The 16,065-nt window shown below is 46.8% G+C and overlaps 1 pseudogene; it reads left to right on the forward strand.

Moving 5' to 3' along the window:
• The first annotated feature begins 1,430 nt into the window (after positions 1 to 1,430).
• On the forward strand, positions 1,431 to 14,581 carry LOC136145852 (tRNA (cytidine(32)/guanosine(34)-2'-O)-methyltransferase pseudogene; annotated as a pseudogene).
• Positions 14,582 to 16,065: the final 1,484 nt, after the last annotated feature.

Raw genomic sequence — 16,065 nt, forward strand, 5'->3', positions numbered from 1 at the left:
TGTTCAAGTTAAAATATTAGTTATATTTATTTCATTCATGTGAAAACAAAATACAGAAAAACAAAGTAGTGTTGGAAGCTGAAGTTTTCTTCTCCTGCTTCTCCCCTGCAGGATAGAAGGAACTAGAAGGAATGGAGTCTTTCAGTGAAATCACCAATGTTTTCCTCAGAGACCATGTGTTCCTAGCCACTGTGTTCCATAGCCACACACGGAGGAAAGACCTGGTGCATTTTATTATTCATAATATTCTTGTTCTCCAGTACTACCTTGTACACGATAGCAGTGTTTTCCCAGCTGTGCTGTGGTCCTATTTTATCCTCTTTAGCAAATATTTATTGAAGCATATTGCATGCCAGCTTTATCACTAGTGATGGAAAATTTTTTTGAAAAAGCAACACTTGGTTCATTTCTTTAAGAAAATCAAAGCTAATGAAAGAGATGGAAAATTACTGGTTTGTTCAGCTGATGTTTATTGAGCATGTGAAGTGAAGTCGCTCAGTTGTGTCTTTGTGACCCCATGGACTGTATAGCCCACCAGGCTCCTCCATCCATGGAATTTTCTAGGCAAGAGTACTGGAGTGGTTTGCCATTTCTTTCTCCAGGGGATCTTCCCAACCCAGTGATCAAACCCGGGTCTCCTGCATTGCAGGTAGAGGCTTTACTGTCTGAACCACCAGGGAATCCCTTTATTGAGCATAAAGTAAGTAAAGTCGCTCAGCCGTGTCCGCCTGTTTGTGACCCCATGGACTGTAGCCTACCAGGCTCCTCTGTCCATGGGATTTTCCAGGCAAGAGTACTGGAGTGGGTTGCCATTTCCTTCTCCATTTATTGAGCATACCATGTGGCAATTTGTTTTCAAGGCCCTGGAGCTAAATCTATGAGCAAAGTAGAATAGGAGGTTACATTCTCCTACTCCAGACAGGTAATGGAAGAATTCAGAACAGTGTAAGTAAGTACCATGCAGAAACAGGGACAAGATCATGACAAGCAATCTGGATTTCATCCTAAGCAAATGGGGAAGGTTGAAACCTGGAAGACGACTTGATTTTCAATTTTGAAAGCTCACCCTGTCTGCAGTGCAGATGGTGTTTAGTGGCAGCAAGAGTGAAACCAGGGATGGAAACACTGGACCATCCCCCTGTTCACACGAGAAAACAAATTATCCCCGTGGACCTTTAAATCCCAGCTTAGCCTGTTAGGTATTTTCTGACTCCCTTCCCCCAACTGAAAAGAGGCACTCAACCACCACCTCCCTTTCTCAAGCTGCTCGTCCTGTCTGACCTAGCCTTATTTTCTAATTGGTCATTTACTTGTTATGTGTGTCCCCTCCTCCCTAGACTGCAGGTTCTATCAGGGCAACGACGAGATGTGCTTCGTCAACGTTAACAGGTAATTAAGTATGTGATGAGGGGGTGGACGGGACGGGGGAGGAGCGGACGGACGAGTTGGATGCAAAATGGAATGATTGAACGAGGGCTTGGGTTCTGGTGACCGCGGGAGAACAAGGCCGGCGGAGTGCGCAGGCGCTGACCGACGGACCGGCGCGCAGGTCCCGCCCGCATCCCGCCTCTCCTTCCGGTTCCTACACCCTCGCCCCGCCCCGCTTAGCCGACGCTGCGCCTGCGCACTGGACTAGGCCGGCCTGCTGGTAAGTTGGAAGGGCCTTGGTCACCCTTCCGGCTGACGCAGCTCTCGCCCCGACTGGCGCTCGCCGCCGCGTCGCCGGGCAGCCACGGTGAGTGCAGAAGCTTGTCCGCAAGCGGGCGTGGGGAGGGGCAGGCGCTGATGGCGGCGCAGCTTTCAGCTCCCGCGCCCGCCCATGGCCCCGCGGTTCCCCCGGCCCACCTCACCCTCAGTCCTCCGCCCCCCCGCCCGGTGACCTTTGCGCTGGCGACTCTCCTCCCGGCTGCCCCCAGTCGCCCCCAGGAGGGCGCTCTCCTCGGTGCTGACGCCTCCGGGTGCTCCATGTCGGAGCGTCGGCGTCAGTCGGAAGAGGCGCCTCCCCACCCCCTCTCCCCGGAGGCCTTCCCCAGGACCCAGCGAGAACTGCGAACACCTTTGCGCAGTTTCAGGGACGGAAGTCTGTCCCCGAAGCTGATAAGGATTCCTTCCGTCCTCACGGAAACCTGGTTTAGCTTCGCGTAGCTCTCAGTTCACGTGCGAAAAAGCTCTAGGTTCCCAACCTGCCACGTTGGGTTAACGGTTCCCCTGCCTCAACGGTCTGAGAATGATGCGTGCTGTCTCAGCGTCTGCAGAACTGAGGGCGTTGGAGGGTCTCTCAAAAGCAGGTTTGTTTTCCAGATGCGATGTCGAATCTTAAAATCTTCCTAGGGTCTTTGTGTATTGTGTAGAGACGGCCAACGCCTACAAAATGCTTCATGTATTGCACACATATTTCTCTAACCTTTAGCAAAGCAAATGGACGCGTTATTAGTTTATTTATAAAAGTGCCTACTTAATGTTGACGTCGAGGTAATAGATAAATAGAACTTTCTCCTTTACCAATATGTAGCAGATGAGATTGCCAAGAAAAATAGGTTTAATGAGACAGTGTGATACAGAGTACTTCTGGGTGTGACTCTGTGTACTCCTGGGCCTGTTGATACACCACTGATGGTTCATAATGTTAATAATTAAATATCAGTGATCATCATAGCAATTTCCTTTATGGATGATCAAAAACAGTGAAGTTTTAATATTTGAAAGTTGATGATAATGGAATGTGGGGGTCCTTGGGGAAGTTTTGGGAGGATCATCAATTGTTGGGTGGTATAAGAATATGGTTTTCAGGAATGCCCTTGAGAACTATGGGGCACTACACGTTTTGACTAGGAGAACAAAATGATCTAAAATGATTCTTGGTCCCTCAAAGTTTTGGTGACACCGACCATGTGGAGGAGAGTGGTGAAGGATTGTTCTCGATGCAGAGTTGTGGTGCTGAGGTAATCTAAGAAGAAGGAAAACCCAGCTCCTGCTGTTCTGTTGTGTTTGTTACATTCCAGCTGCCCCAGAGATTACATATTTGTGTCTGACTTACTTTTTTAAAGTACTTATTTATATATTTATGTATTTGGATGCATTGGGTCTTAGTTGTGGTATTGCAGGCTTAGTTGTCCCACAGCATGTGGAATCTTAGTTCCCTGATCAGGAATCCAGCCCATGCCCCCTGCATTGGAATGTGGATTCTTAACCACTGGACCACCAGGAAAGTCACTTGGCTTATTTTTGTATTTTTTTAAATTTATTTTTGACCACACCACAGCATATGGAATCATACTTCCCTGACCAGGGATTGAATCTGTGCTTCCTGCATTGAAAGTATGGAGTCTTAACCAGTGGGTCACGAGGACAGTCCTACATAGTTTTTAAATATTACAAACTACATTCTCATAAAAATTCAAACAACATAGAAAAATAAGAATTCCTTTCTGTTCTTTCTCCTTCTTAGACCTATTTACCCCACCCCACCCCTCTTTTTTCCCTCACATAATAGATCTCCACATCTATTCAAGTCAAGAGATAAACAACTTAATTCTTTTTATGACTGATAATAGTCCACAGTGAGCATATATTATATTTATTTCATTATTCCCCATTGATGGGTTTTTCACTTAGAGTCTGGCTTTTGCCACTATAGAGTCATACTGAGGTAAGTATTAAAAAAAATTTTTTTTAATTTTTTAAATTATGAAAGTATGATAACACATTTACAGAACAATTGGAAAATATAGAACAAAGTTACATATAAATCCACTGTCACAATTATTTTTAAGTAGATAAGATTTTTAGTTGGATTTGGTTTCAATATCAAGCTCTCAAAAATAATAGACAGAAAAGTAGGATATAGTAGACCTGAAAAATGCTATGAACCAATTCAACATAATTAAGATTTATACAATTTTCACCTAACAGCAGGATAAAAATCCTATTCAAGTTCCCATAGAGTATAAACCAGGAGATACTGGAACACATCCAGGAACATAAAACCAAGGTGCAAAAATTTCATGGTATAAAGGTATTGAAATCATACAGAGTCTGTTCTGTTATCACTGTGGAATTATGTAAGAAATCAATATCAAAAGATATTTGAAAATAACCCATGTATTTTCAAGTGCAGTGTGACGTTTACCAAGAGAGATCTTTGATTTTAGCCATTGAAAGCTGAGGTAAGTATTTTAAAACGTAGGTCGTGCTGCTTCGTTTCTATAGATTCCCATTAGTAGGAACTAAGTTAGGATAATGGGTCAAAGATACACATATTTAAAATCTTCTTAGGGATCCTACTGTATAGCACAGAACCCTGTTCAGTGTTAGGTGGCAGCCTGGGCGGGAGGGGAGTTGGGGGAGAATGGATACGTGTATATGTGTGACTGAGTCCCCTTGCTGTCCACCTGAAACTATCACACCATTGTCAATCAGCCATACTCCAGTATAAAATAAAAAGTTTAATAAACAATGGGTTTTAAAAATGAATAAATTATAAAAGTCTTAACAGGTATTGACAGAATATTTCTCCCCAAATATAGCAACTTATATTCCTATGTGCCATGTAGGGGAGGACCCTTTACATCATGAAGGTTTGCCAGTTGAGTAAGTGAAAGGGCATCCTGCTGTTGAGCTATGTTGCTTTTTCTCAGCTGCTGTTGCCCGCTGTCATCATCTCTTCTGTAAATGCCCTTCATGCTCTTCCCAATTTCCCCAGTAAGTTGTTTTCTTACTAATTAGTAGGGTCTCTTTTTTATATTCGGGATATTTTCCCTTTGCAGCTATAAATAAAATATTGCATATATTTTCCCCTTGATTATTTTTGTCTTTTTACTTTGTTTAGAACATTTTTACTTTGTTTAGAACATAGGACTTGCCTGTAGCTCAAATGGTAAAGAATCTGCCTGCAATGCACTAGACCAAGGTTCGATCCCTGGATCAGGAAGTTCCTCTGGAGAAGGGAATGGCAGTCCACTCCAGTATTCTTGCCTGAAGAATTCCATGGACAGAGAAGCCTGGTGTGCTTCATGAGGTCACGAAGAGTTGGACACGACTGAGCGACTAACACAACACAAACCCACAGCACATTTTTACATAATCGTTTTCTCCTTTATGGCATCTCTGTTTCTTTTTGTATATAAATAAGAAAGTTTTCACTTCAACTGTACACTGATAAAATTTAAAAAAAAAACAACTCGGGAAAAAGTTTTAGGGACTTCCCTGGTGGTCCAATAGTTAAGACTCCATGCTCCCACTTGCCACAACTAAAGATCCCACAGGCAGCAACGAAGATCACTTAATGCTGCTGCAAGTAAGACCAGGTGCAGAAAAATAAATTAAAAACATTTTTTTTTCCCCTTCAAATTGAGTTTGAGACTTTTCTGCATAGAAATTCTACATCAGGGATTTCCCTGGAGGTTCAGTGGTTAAGACTTTGCCTTCTAGGGAATTCTCTGGTGGTCCAATGGCTAAGACTGCACTCCCAATGCAGGGCAGCCAGGTTCGATGTCTGGTTGGGCAACTAGATCCCACATGCCACAAACAAGAGTTTGCATGTCGTAGTTAAGACCTAGTACAACCAAATAAATGAATAAATAAAAATAAATATTTAGAAAACAAAAAAGGCTTCTCCTTCTAATGCAGGGGGTGTGGGTTCGATCCCTGGTCAGGGAACTGAGGTCCCACATGCCATGCATCCAAAAAACCAAAACAGAAGCAATTTTGTGACTAATAAAGACTTTTTAAATGGTTCACATAAAAATCTTTAAAAGAAATTCTGTATCAGGTAATGTAATCTGAAAAACTTAAAAATGTTTCCCCTGAATTTATATGATGTACTGTGATGAAAGAAATGAGATCTGAACATCTTATAAAATACGTTTGTCTATAGTACATGTACTTTATTCAAGCCCATTTGGAAATAGGGAATCACCTGTGTCCTGGACTTTAGTCCCAAGTTGTGAAGGAGTGGAGGGGCTGAAGATACCAACTGCATTTTGTCCTTGTGCAGGAGGCTCCCCTCTCAGCATCAGTTCCCTCTGTGTCACATGGGATGCGTGAATAATCACCGAACAAGGGCTGGGAAGCCATTAGCACCATGTCTAAGCCCAGAGGGCTGGCCTCAGAAGATGTTAGCTTCACTGGAGGAACCCTCACCTCCAAGCCTCAGGCCAGTGGACCCCCCAGAATGTACGTTCATAATAGAAAACCACAGTCTACATAGCACAGAGGCCTCAGAAGTGAGAGACTCACAGCTGAAGATATGTTAGATGCTAGAATTGCTGGATCTAGAATAAGATATGCTGCCGGGGTCCAGCCCCAGCAGGATCCAGGGGAACCCTCAGGATGAACAGCGTCGGCGAATGAGAGAGAGACCAGACCAGGAAGGTGCGGCAGAGTCTGGCAGTTGCTTTATTTTTCACCGTAGCCTTTATACCCTAAGTTGGTACATTTCTAAGGGGCAGATAAGCATACAGACTTAGTTTAACATTACATCAGCTTGTCCTTCACGAAAACAGGTGTGCTCTGTATATTTTTGTTTATGAGAGTCTTTTCCCATAGGTTTTTTGTACATTATCTTCTGGCCTTGAGGTTAGCAGAAAACAGAAAATTGGCAGTGTCATGGTACAGCAGATTGCAACATAATAGAAATACAATCTTGTTAACATAAAAGACAGTCTTTTTGCAGAAGTTCTCAGCTAAATTTATCTAAAAAGTTTAACACACAAAGACTCTGTGGCCCTGGTGAGGCAGGCCCTGTTTAGCACTCCTGGTTAAAATTAACAATTATCTTTTTGTTTTTACACTAGGGCTAAACTCTTTATTTTACTAGATCTCCAACTATATTAACAATAGTTTCCACTGTACAACGTCAGCACATTAACGTCAATCAAACGTTGATCTAATAGCCATTTTTAAAACAATATTTTTTGTATTTTCTAATAGGGCTTCTTCACCCCTCAAAGGGCTCTGTGCCTATTAGGATCTTTTTTTATGGTTAACCTCTATGTATAATATCTTTTGGCTTTCAGGCCTGTTGACAATTTATGGCTTGCACCTGGTGCAACTTTTAGCAACTTCAGTAGCCAACCCTGTCTTTTTTGTGGTTAATCTATTTTCTTTCTATTAGGTGTCCTCTCTATGGGAACTAGATAGGATTACATTTTTTACAGAACAGAAATGCAAAGGATTGCAAAAACAGCAGATACGGCACAAAACAGGCTTTTAGTCTAAAAGTTAATTACCTACAAGAAGTCGCCAGCTAATCTCTAAACTATTTTCTATCAGGCACATATGTGGCTATAATATTTGTGGAGCTTTTTTCACCCCGCAGAGGGCCCTATGCTTAATAGTTTCTTTTGTTAGTATACTGTACTTAGGATGTTTAGAACAATCATGAGCATTTTTTGCAATAAGAGCACACATTTATCAAACAAGCCAGAATGCCAGCAAAGGGTTTAAATTGAAGCATTTCTTTCATCCCTGGCCCCTTCATAGGGTACCAGCATCCAGGAGATTTATTAATTAGCGTTTTAAGTTGGTCCTCATTCAGTGAAAGAGGAGCAGGAGAGCTCTCAGCAGGCACAACAAGAATCTGCAACAGGGCAAACAAGAACAACAGCAGAAAAGGGGGAGGATACAGGGTGGGGTAGAGGCCGAGGCCAACCTGGAGGGTCCCTTATCCTAGACAGCCTTGCCTGTCAGGTTCTTTCCTTGTGACCTCGTCATGGATGGGGTCCCGGACGGCCTTGCCTGCCCGGTATTTTCTTCATGACCTCGTCATGGGCGGGACCCCCCATAACGGCTCCCGGCAATATGCAGAGTGTTTTTAATATGATGAAAGAAGCAAATGGAGGAAATAACAAGCATGGAGAAGAGACAGGGCCATCAGAGACCAAGCAGGTGAAAACATGAACCAGATCTCGAAATTAACTGAAATTTAAAACTTTATTGCAGTAATCTCAATCCCTGCCTCATACCATACGTAGGAATGGATGCAAAATGGATCAGAAATGTAAAACTCAAAATTCTGAAATACAGAAAAAAAATCTTTGTAGCCTTGGATAAAATTTCTTGGGACTTCCCTGGTGGTACAGTAGATAAGAATCTGCCTGCCAGTGCAAGGGACACGGGTTTGATCCTGTGGGCCACAACTACTGAACCCAGGTCCCCAGAGCCTGTGCTGCACAATAGGAGAAACCACTGCAATGAAAAGCTGGGGCACCCCAACAAATAGTAGCCCCCACCTGCCCCAACTAGAGAAAGCCCATGTGCAGCAATGAAGACCTGGTGCAGCCAAAAAGAAAAGTTTTAAAAAAGATTTCTTGGATACAACACCAAAAGCTCAATCTATAAAAGAAAAAAAAAGTGAAACTTAAAAACATTTTTGCTATGTGAAAAGCATTAAGAGAATGAAAAGAGTTACTAGGAGAAAACATTTGCAAAAGACACAACTTATGAAGTACATAGAATATATAAATAATAATACTAATAAAACACCCATCTTCTGTACTGACAACACTTCTGACACCAGATGTGTGGGGTTTCCCACCCCAAGCAGTTCTCCAGGTTCCCGTGACATTGGCCAGCTGTCCTGGCAGAGCTCAGTTGGATGCTGAGGGCCCAAGCCTAGTGCAGAGCCCCTCAGACCTCAGTTCAGATGCCAGTTACACATCCCAGGTTGTCACCTGGCCTTTTGACCCACCAACTATAAATCGGAGGATTCCATGATCCTCAGGTTGAATCATTTGCTAGAACAGAACTCAGGAAAAGTTTACTTCCTAGGTTACTGGTTTATGATTAAAGGGTATAAGTCAGGAACTGCCAGATGGAAGAGATTCATGGGGCAGAGCAGAGTGGGGAAGAGGTGTGGAGCCCCTGTGCCCTTGCTGGGCTCCAGTTTCCGCACCTCCCTGCATTCACCAGCCAAAACACTTCCCTGGACCTGTCCTTTTGTGATTCAGTGGAGGTCCCATTACTTGGGCCTGATTATTAACTCAGTGTCTAGAGGATGGGGAGTGAGGCTGAAGGTTCCAAGCTTCTGACCATAGTTTAGTCTTTCTGGTGACCATCCTCAGGCCAGGAGCCCACCAAGAGTTACCTGGTTAGAACAAAAGACCCTCCTGGCAGCTCTACCACTCAGGAGATTCCATGGGTTCTAGGAGCTCTGTGTCAGGAGCTGGGGACAGAGACCAGTATATTATGTATGTATTATCATTTCACAATGAAGAACTATGAAGACTTACTGAGAAATAATTCATTTTTCTTTTCTTTCATTTTTGGCCATGCCATGTGGTATACAGGGTTCGAGTTTCCTGACCTGACCACGGATTGAACGTGTGCCCCCTGAGAACAGCAGTGAGAGAGTTCGCCAGACCGGCCACATAGGCACGAGATACTGGAACTCACGTGGTACATTCAGGTCTGGTTTGAATGCACAAACAACCGCTTTCCTTAATGACAGGCTTGCCACACTCTGGCGGCCCTTAGGCATCTGCGACAGATACTCAGATCAACTGAGAACACAAAGTGAAATCCTGTAACTTCTCACTGGTTTGTCCTCTCGCCGAGGCTCGTACTGCTCCTGGACTGGCGACCTGCTTCATTCCTTTTCTCCCAACTCCCAAAATTTGAGCTTACTGTTGGCAGGTGCCTGGACAAACTGAGAGATGGGCCGGACATCAGAGGACAAGCAGGATGTCTATCACCGCCTCGCCAAGGAGAACGGCTGGCGTGCCCACAGCGCCTTCAAGCTGCTGCAGCTGGATGAGGAATTCCACCTTTTCCAAGGCGTGATGCGGGCCGTTGACCTGTGCGCGGCCCCGGGCGGCTGGAGCCAGGTGCTGAGTCAGAAGATTGGGGGCCAGGGCTCTGGCCAGGTGGTGGCTGTGGATCTGCAGGCTATGGCCCCACTACCAGGCGTGGTACAGATCCAGGGGGACATCACCCAGCTGTCCACTGCCAAGGAGATCGTCCAGCACTTTGAGGACTGCCCCGCGGACCTAGTGGTGTGCGATGGGGCCCCTGATGTGACCGGCCTCCACGACGTCGACGAGTATATGCAGTCCCAGCTCCTCCTAGCTGCTCTGAACATTGCTACACACGTTCTGAAGCCAGGGGGCTGCTTTGTGGCCAAGATCTTCCGAGGCCGGGATGTGACATTGATCTACAGCCAGCTGCGTGTCTTCTTCTCCAGCGTGCTCTGTGCCAAGCCCAGGAGCAGCCGGAACGCCAGCATCGAGGCCTTTGCTGTCTGTAAGGGTTATGACCCTCCTGAGGGCTTCCTGCCCGACCTGACCAAGCCACTACTGGACCACTCTTACGATCCAGATTTCAACCAATTAGATGGCCCCACCCGCGTCATCGTGCCATTTGTGACCTGTGGGGTCCAGAGCGCCTATGATTCAGACTGCAGTTACCCACAGGACCCAGAAGACGGCTCAGAGTAGACTCCACCCACTCAGCCCCCACCCTCTCACCATGGTACCAGGAGGCCTGAGCATTGAAGAAGAAGGGGCGGCTGGCCAAGGAGGTCTGCCCCCAGGACTACCCCATCAGCACAGTGGCCACATCGTCCCTGTCCCTGGCCGCCCTGCAGGTCACACCCTGTTAACCTCTGAGGTGGAAGACAGTGAAATGAATTGTTCCCCTTAATATGTTAACTAAGCTGGCAATCTGATAAGGACTTGGAACCTGTTTGCTGTTCAAGAAAAACTATTACTTGAGTTGATGAACCTGTTTTCAAATACATCGTCATTGAGTCCTGAACATAAAGGCTCCAAGTGGGAACCTCCAGCAACCACCACAAACATAGCAAGGACAGAAACATCACAGAACGTGTGTCTGCACTGCAGAGGGGATTCTTGAATAGGGTCTTGCCTCTTCTCTAAATCTTTGCAGCCGTGTGTCCTGAATGTGTCCAGAATTTACTCTGAAAGCAGGACTTCTAAACCCTGGTAGAGGTCAGCGGTATCAGTGAACTTAGTGGAAGGAAATATTACATCTTTATTTTCACAGATACAACTGAAATTTTAGCTTTACTCTGGATCTGAATGCTGGCAGCGAATCACGACAGTAAAAGCAATGCCTGCAACTTTCCCACGACTACAGATCAGTTACTTTTTTGTGTTGCGTTACAGTTGTGGGCATCTTAAAATGTTCATGTTGGCCACTACTTTGAATAAGATCTCAAAATTAGATGTACTAATTTTTTAAAGTTCATATATTTAAAAAACAGCAGTGAGATACAAGGATGCACCTGTTAGACTGGCTCAACTGTGAAGACCTTGGCTCCTGAGGATGTAGGACAGCCCATTCTCATGCTCTGTTGGTGGGCACCTGAAAGTGTAAAGCCTCTTTGGAAGCAGTTTGGTTGATTTAAACCATCATTTACTCTCTGACCCAGCAACCTTACTTCTCACTGTTCACACAAGAGGAGTGAAAACAGGCATTTACATAGTCACCTGTATGCAAACATTTAGAGCAGCTTTATTCATAATCTCCGCAAACTGGAAGCAACCCAGTCATTTAACTGACAAACGGAGAAGCAAACTGCGTTCCCTCCAGATGATGACACAGCACTCGGGAAGCAGGACCAGGCTGCTGGTGCGGGGACGCCTGGGGGATCGCCAGTGTACTGTGCAGAAAGGAAGAGGCCAGACACACAAGGCTGCATTCTGTAGTTGTGCATGCATGCTCAGTCGTGTCTGACTCTTGTGACCCCATGGACTGTAGCCGGCCAGGCTTCTCTGTCCGTGGAATTTTCCATGGACTGGATTGGGTTACCCTTTCCTTCTCTAGGGGATCTTCCCAACCCAGGGATCAAACTCATGTGTCCTGTATCTCCTGCATTAGCAGGCAGGAAGCAACCAGAGAAGCCCCTGCATTCTGTATGATTTCACCTATATGATATCCTGGAGATGGCAAAACTGTAGGGTCAGACTGTAGCTTGAGGGTTTTGGGGGTGGGATGGGGGTGGGGAGAAGGGATTGAGCTCAGAAGGGCCATTGGAGATGTGGGGGTGATGCAAATGTCCTGTTATAGCTTTTCTCAACACTCACAATCCCATGCCTCAAAAAGATTTGGGGTTTCTTTTGTGGTCCAGTACCAGATCCCTGGTGGCTCAGATGGTAGAGAGTCTGCTGCAATGCAGGAGACCCAGGTTCGATTGCTGAGTTGGGGAAGATCCCCTGGAGAAGGAAATGGCAACCCACTCCAGGATTCTTGCCTGGAGAATTCCATGGACAGAGGAGTCTGACAGGCTACAGTCCATGGGGCTGCAAAGAGTCAAACACGACTGACACTCTTACTGGAGGTCCAGTGGTCCAACCTTTCACTGCTGAAGGCCTGGTTGGAGACCTAAAATCCCACAAGCTGCCCAGAAAAGAAAGGCTGGGGGTGGGGGGCAGGGTGGGGGGTGATTTTTGCTGGATGCAGATTCCACTGCAGACTTTTTAAAAAGTTTCGTGAGAAAGTAAACAGTCCATTAGAAAATTAGTGACTGAGGGGGTGTGGAGAAAGCCTGGCTAACTTCTCAGTGGTAACTCTGGGAACCAGAAGGTTCTTGCTGGTGTTGGGATAAACAGAGGCTCCGAGGAGTGCCTCACTGATGGCTTCAGGGGAGTGGCCTCTGCAGCCTTCACACCCCTCGTCCGTCCCTCTGCCCGCTGTGCCCAGAGGTGCGTGCTGTGGGCACAGGTCAGGACGGATGCTCTCATATGGGCTGGGGCCGGGGCTGTAGCTGCTTCCAGCCAGGTGGTGGCTTCTTTGTCTCCACCTGCAGGACTCGTCCTTCCAGCTGGGAGGGCACTGGTCTGGACACGGCTTTTGGCCACAGACCCGAGAGCTCAGAACGGGAGCAAAGGGTTGAGGAACGTTTCAACAACAAAGCTCCTTCTCATCCCATCAGTTTATTTTGGGGGATGGGATTTTTTTCCGTGTTTTGATCTGTAAATTGGAAAACAATAGAGTTGACATTGAATCCTGTGGATCTAGGAACTAATTGAAGAATAGAATAGCCCTCTCCATCTGTTAGATTTCACTTTTTATATTTAGTAATTATTTACTATAACCATAGTACACTTGTCAGTTTGATTACGTACATACCAATAATAATTGTACTGGTTTATCAATCCAGAAGATTATTTTTGAGTGCTTAAGAATCTTGTGGTCAGTTTTTGAGCACATTTCTATTGCAGAGACATATGATCTGGTGTCTATAAAATAATTCCAAAAGAAATGTTAGGATTAGATCTGTGGGGCAGTGGGACGGGGATAGGGATTCACAGAGGGGAGCGTGAGCCGGACCCTTGGTTATTTAGGACTTGTGTGGTCACACATAGTTTTGTAGGGTGATGGATGGAGTATTATTGGGTGATACCCGACAGCCCCCTCCTTTGCCTTTTCATGCCTGACTCGTGATGCTCTGAGTGGAGATGGGGGTTCACAGACAGGTGTGCAGAGCTGTGGCCATAGCCTCGCCATCCTCTTCTGTCTCTTGTATCAGAAGGTGTTGATGTGCTGGGGGAGGGGAAGCTGGCAGGCCAGGGCACCCCCTTCACACACTTGCCAAGGAAAGCTCCCAGAAGCACCTGTGGGCACATTCTAGACTGTTCTTTAGCAGGAGGGAGCCTTTGCTGCCCCAGGGCATAGTACCTCCCCCAGCTCCAGCCGAGAGGCAGCACCTGGGTCTTTCCTGGATGACAGGACCTGCTGTTGCCTTCCCTCCCCCAATCTGGTGGAGCTGCCTCGCTCCCCATCCTTGCCCTGCACCCCTAGGTGGGCGAGGGCAGCAGAGTGGTTGCGCTGAGGTCACGCTGTCTTCTGGCCTGACCCAGGGATCACATAGGGCTGACCAGCCTGCCCAGGGACATCAGACGACCACCAGCACAGCTGCTGGACTGGTGGGTCCCCACCAGGCCCCCTGCTCTGGGGACAGCCTGGAACGTGCTGAGTTCCTAAACCTTGGGGGATGCAGCTCTGGGGTCTTAGGTCCCCCTAGATCCTTGGTGAGCTCAGTGCCCGCCAGCCCACCCTGCTGCTGGGTGGGTCCAAGGCCATTGCTGGTTGGCCATGTTCCCACCCTCTTCCATTCTTTCCTTTTTTCCCCAGTTTTATTGAGATGTAGTTGATATACAGCACTGTGTACAGTATAATGATCTGGCACATACCATGGAGTGATTATCACACTGTTTAGTGAACGTACATCTCATGTAGATAGAAAATTAAATAGAAAAAAATTTTCCTTATGGTGAGAATTCAGGATTTACTCTTTTTAAAATAATTTATCTATTTGGTCATGCCAGGTTTTAGTTACAGCACAAAGGATCTTTGATCTTCACTGTAGCATGCAGGATTTAGTTAGAACATGCAGTATCGCTTACTTATGGCATGTGGGATCTAGTTCCTCGACCAGGGATGGAACCCAGGTCCCCTGCATTGAGAGTGTGGGGTGTTAGCCACTGGACCACCAGGGAAGTCTATGATCTACTCTCAACAACTTTCATACATGTCATATATAACTATAGCGTGTTAATTATACTTGTCATGTACATTATATCCCTGGTACTTATTTACCTAATAAATGTAAGTCTGTACCTTTTAACCGTCTCCAGTCCCTGTTTCTGGTAATGACAAATCTTTTTCTATGAGTTTGTTTAATTGGTTTACTACACTATTAATCCCTCCTACTTCACTCTTTCCTGAAGTCTTTTTTTATTCCAGATAAAATGCCTAGCAGGTCACTGTTGAAATCCAGCACCAAAAAGTGACCTGTACCTCAAGCCCACCTGAAAAACTGTTCCCTCCCGTGTCCCAGACACCCAGGGCCCTGGGGCCTAGCAGGTGCAGGCGCTGCTGCAGGTCGACTGTATCTCCAAGTTTAGAGCGAAGTCTAAGGCAAGCCATGTCCAGTTTCCTTGTGGTCACTTGGCTACTTCCTTGAAGTGAGGATGCCAGCAGGTCAGGACTCAGACCCCCCTCCCCACTCTCCCGCTGCTCAGGGGCACAGCTGCATGGAGCCCTCAGAACATGGCACCCTTGGACCCCAGTTGAGGCCTCCTGGCCTCCCACCCTCTCTGCTGACCTGACCCAGAGCCTCCACCCGTATCTGCAGGCGTACCCTCCCCTCCACTTGCACCCCTCCCCAGAACTTGTGGACAGGCTCGGGGCCCCTGTGCATACCCTGGGGCCCTGCTGGGACAGTGTGGGGTAGGGCAAGCCTGGCCACTCCACAATACTCAGTATACATGATACTGGAATTTTTTGTCCTGCTGGCATTTATTATAAAACTTTCAGGCTCAGCTGTTGTCTTTAGTCATCTTCTGATATAAGTGTCTGAATGTAAAGAAAAGGGCAAGCTGAGGGGCAATCCAGGATTTCCGATAATCCTATCACCACAGGGCACTGCACCCACCACCGGGCACTGCCCTCGCCTGCCCCTCCCCAGCCCATGCCAGCACTTCACTCCTTTTATTCCAGCGCGCACACCCTGCATTCTCATCCATTCACCAGGTGATGAACACCTGGGATGTTTCCACTCCCTGGCAGTTAGGAGGAACACTGTCCTGCGTGCGCACACGTTCATTCTCTGGGGCGTGTGCCCAGGTGTGGGACTGGGGTCCCACAGCAGCTGCATGGATGACGGGTCACACCCACCAGCAGTGCCAGCGTGCGGCGCCGTCTCCGTGTCCGTGCCACACCTGTGCTGTCCCGGCTGACTGCTGCGGGGGGTGGCCTGTGTCTGGCGTGCACCTCCTGGGTGGTCAGTGACACCAGGCACCTTCTGATGGATGGCTTGTTGGCCGAACCCAACAGGAGGGGAGCCTCCACCCTGCTGGGCTGGGGTGGGAGGTGGGGTGGTGCAGGAGCTCAAACACAGCTGGCCCTTGTCTGGATTTTCTTAGAGAAAATTTCTCCATTTGCTATCTGCCCTTAGGACAATCTCTAGACTCTAAGCGGCTATGTTTTTGTGATTTTGCCAGTAGTTTTGTTAGGGAGAGGATCTACGGCATTCCCCGTTCCACCTCCTGGAAGTTGATGCCAGTCAACGTTACCTTCTGTGAGCAAAAGCTAGTCAGCAGG

The sequence above is a fragment of the Muntiacus reevesi genome, chromosome 13, assembly GCF_963930625.1.
Source record: "Muntiacus reevesi chromosome 13, mMunRee1.1, whole genome shotgun sequence".
Classification (NCBI taxonomy): Eukaryota; Metazoa; Chordata; class Mammalia; order Artiodactyla; family Cervidae; genus Muntiacus; species Muntiacus reevesi.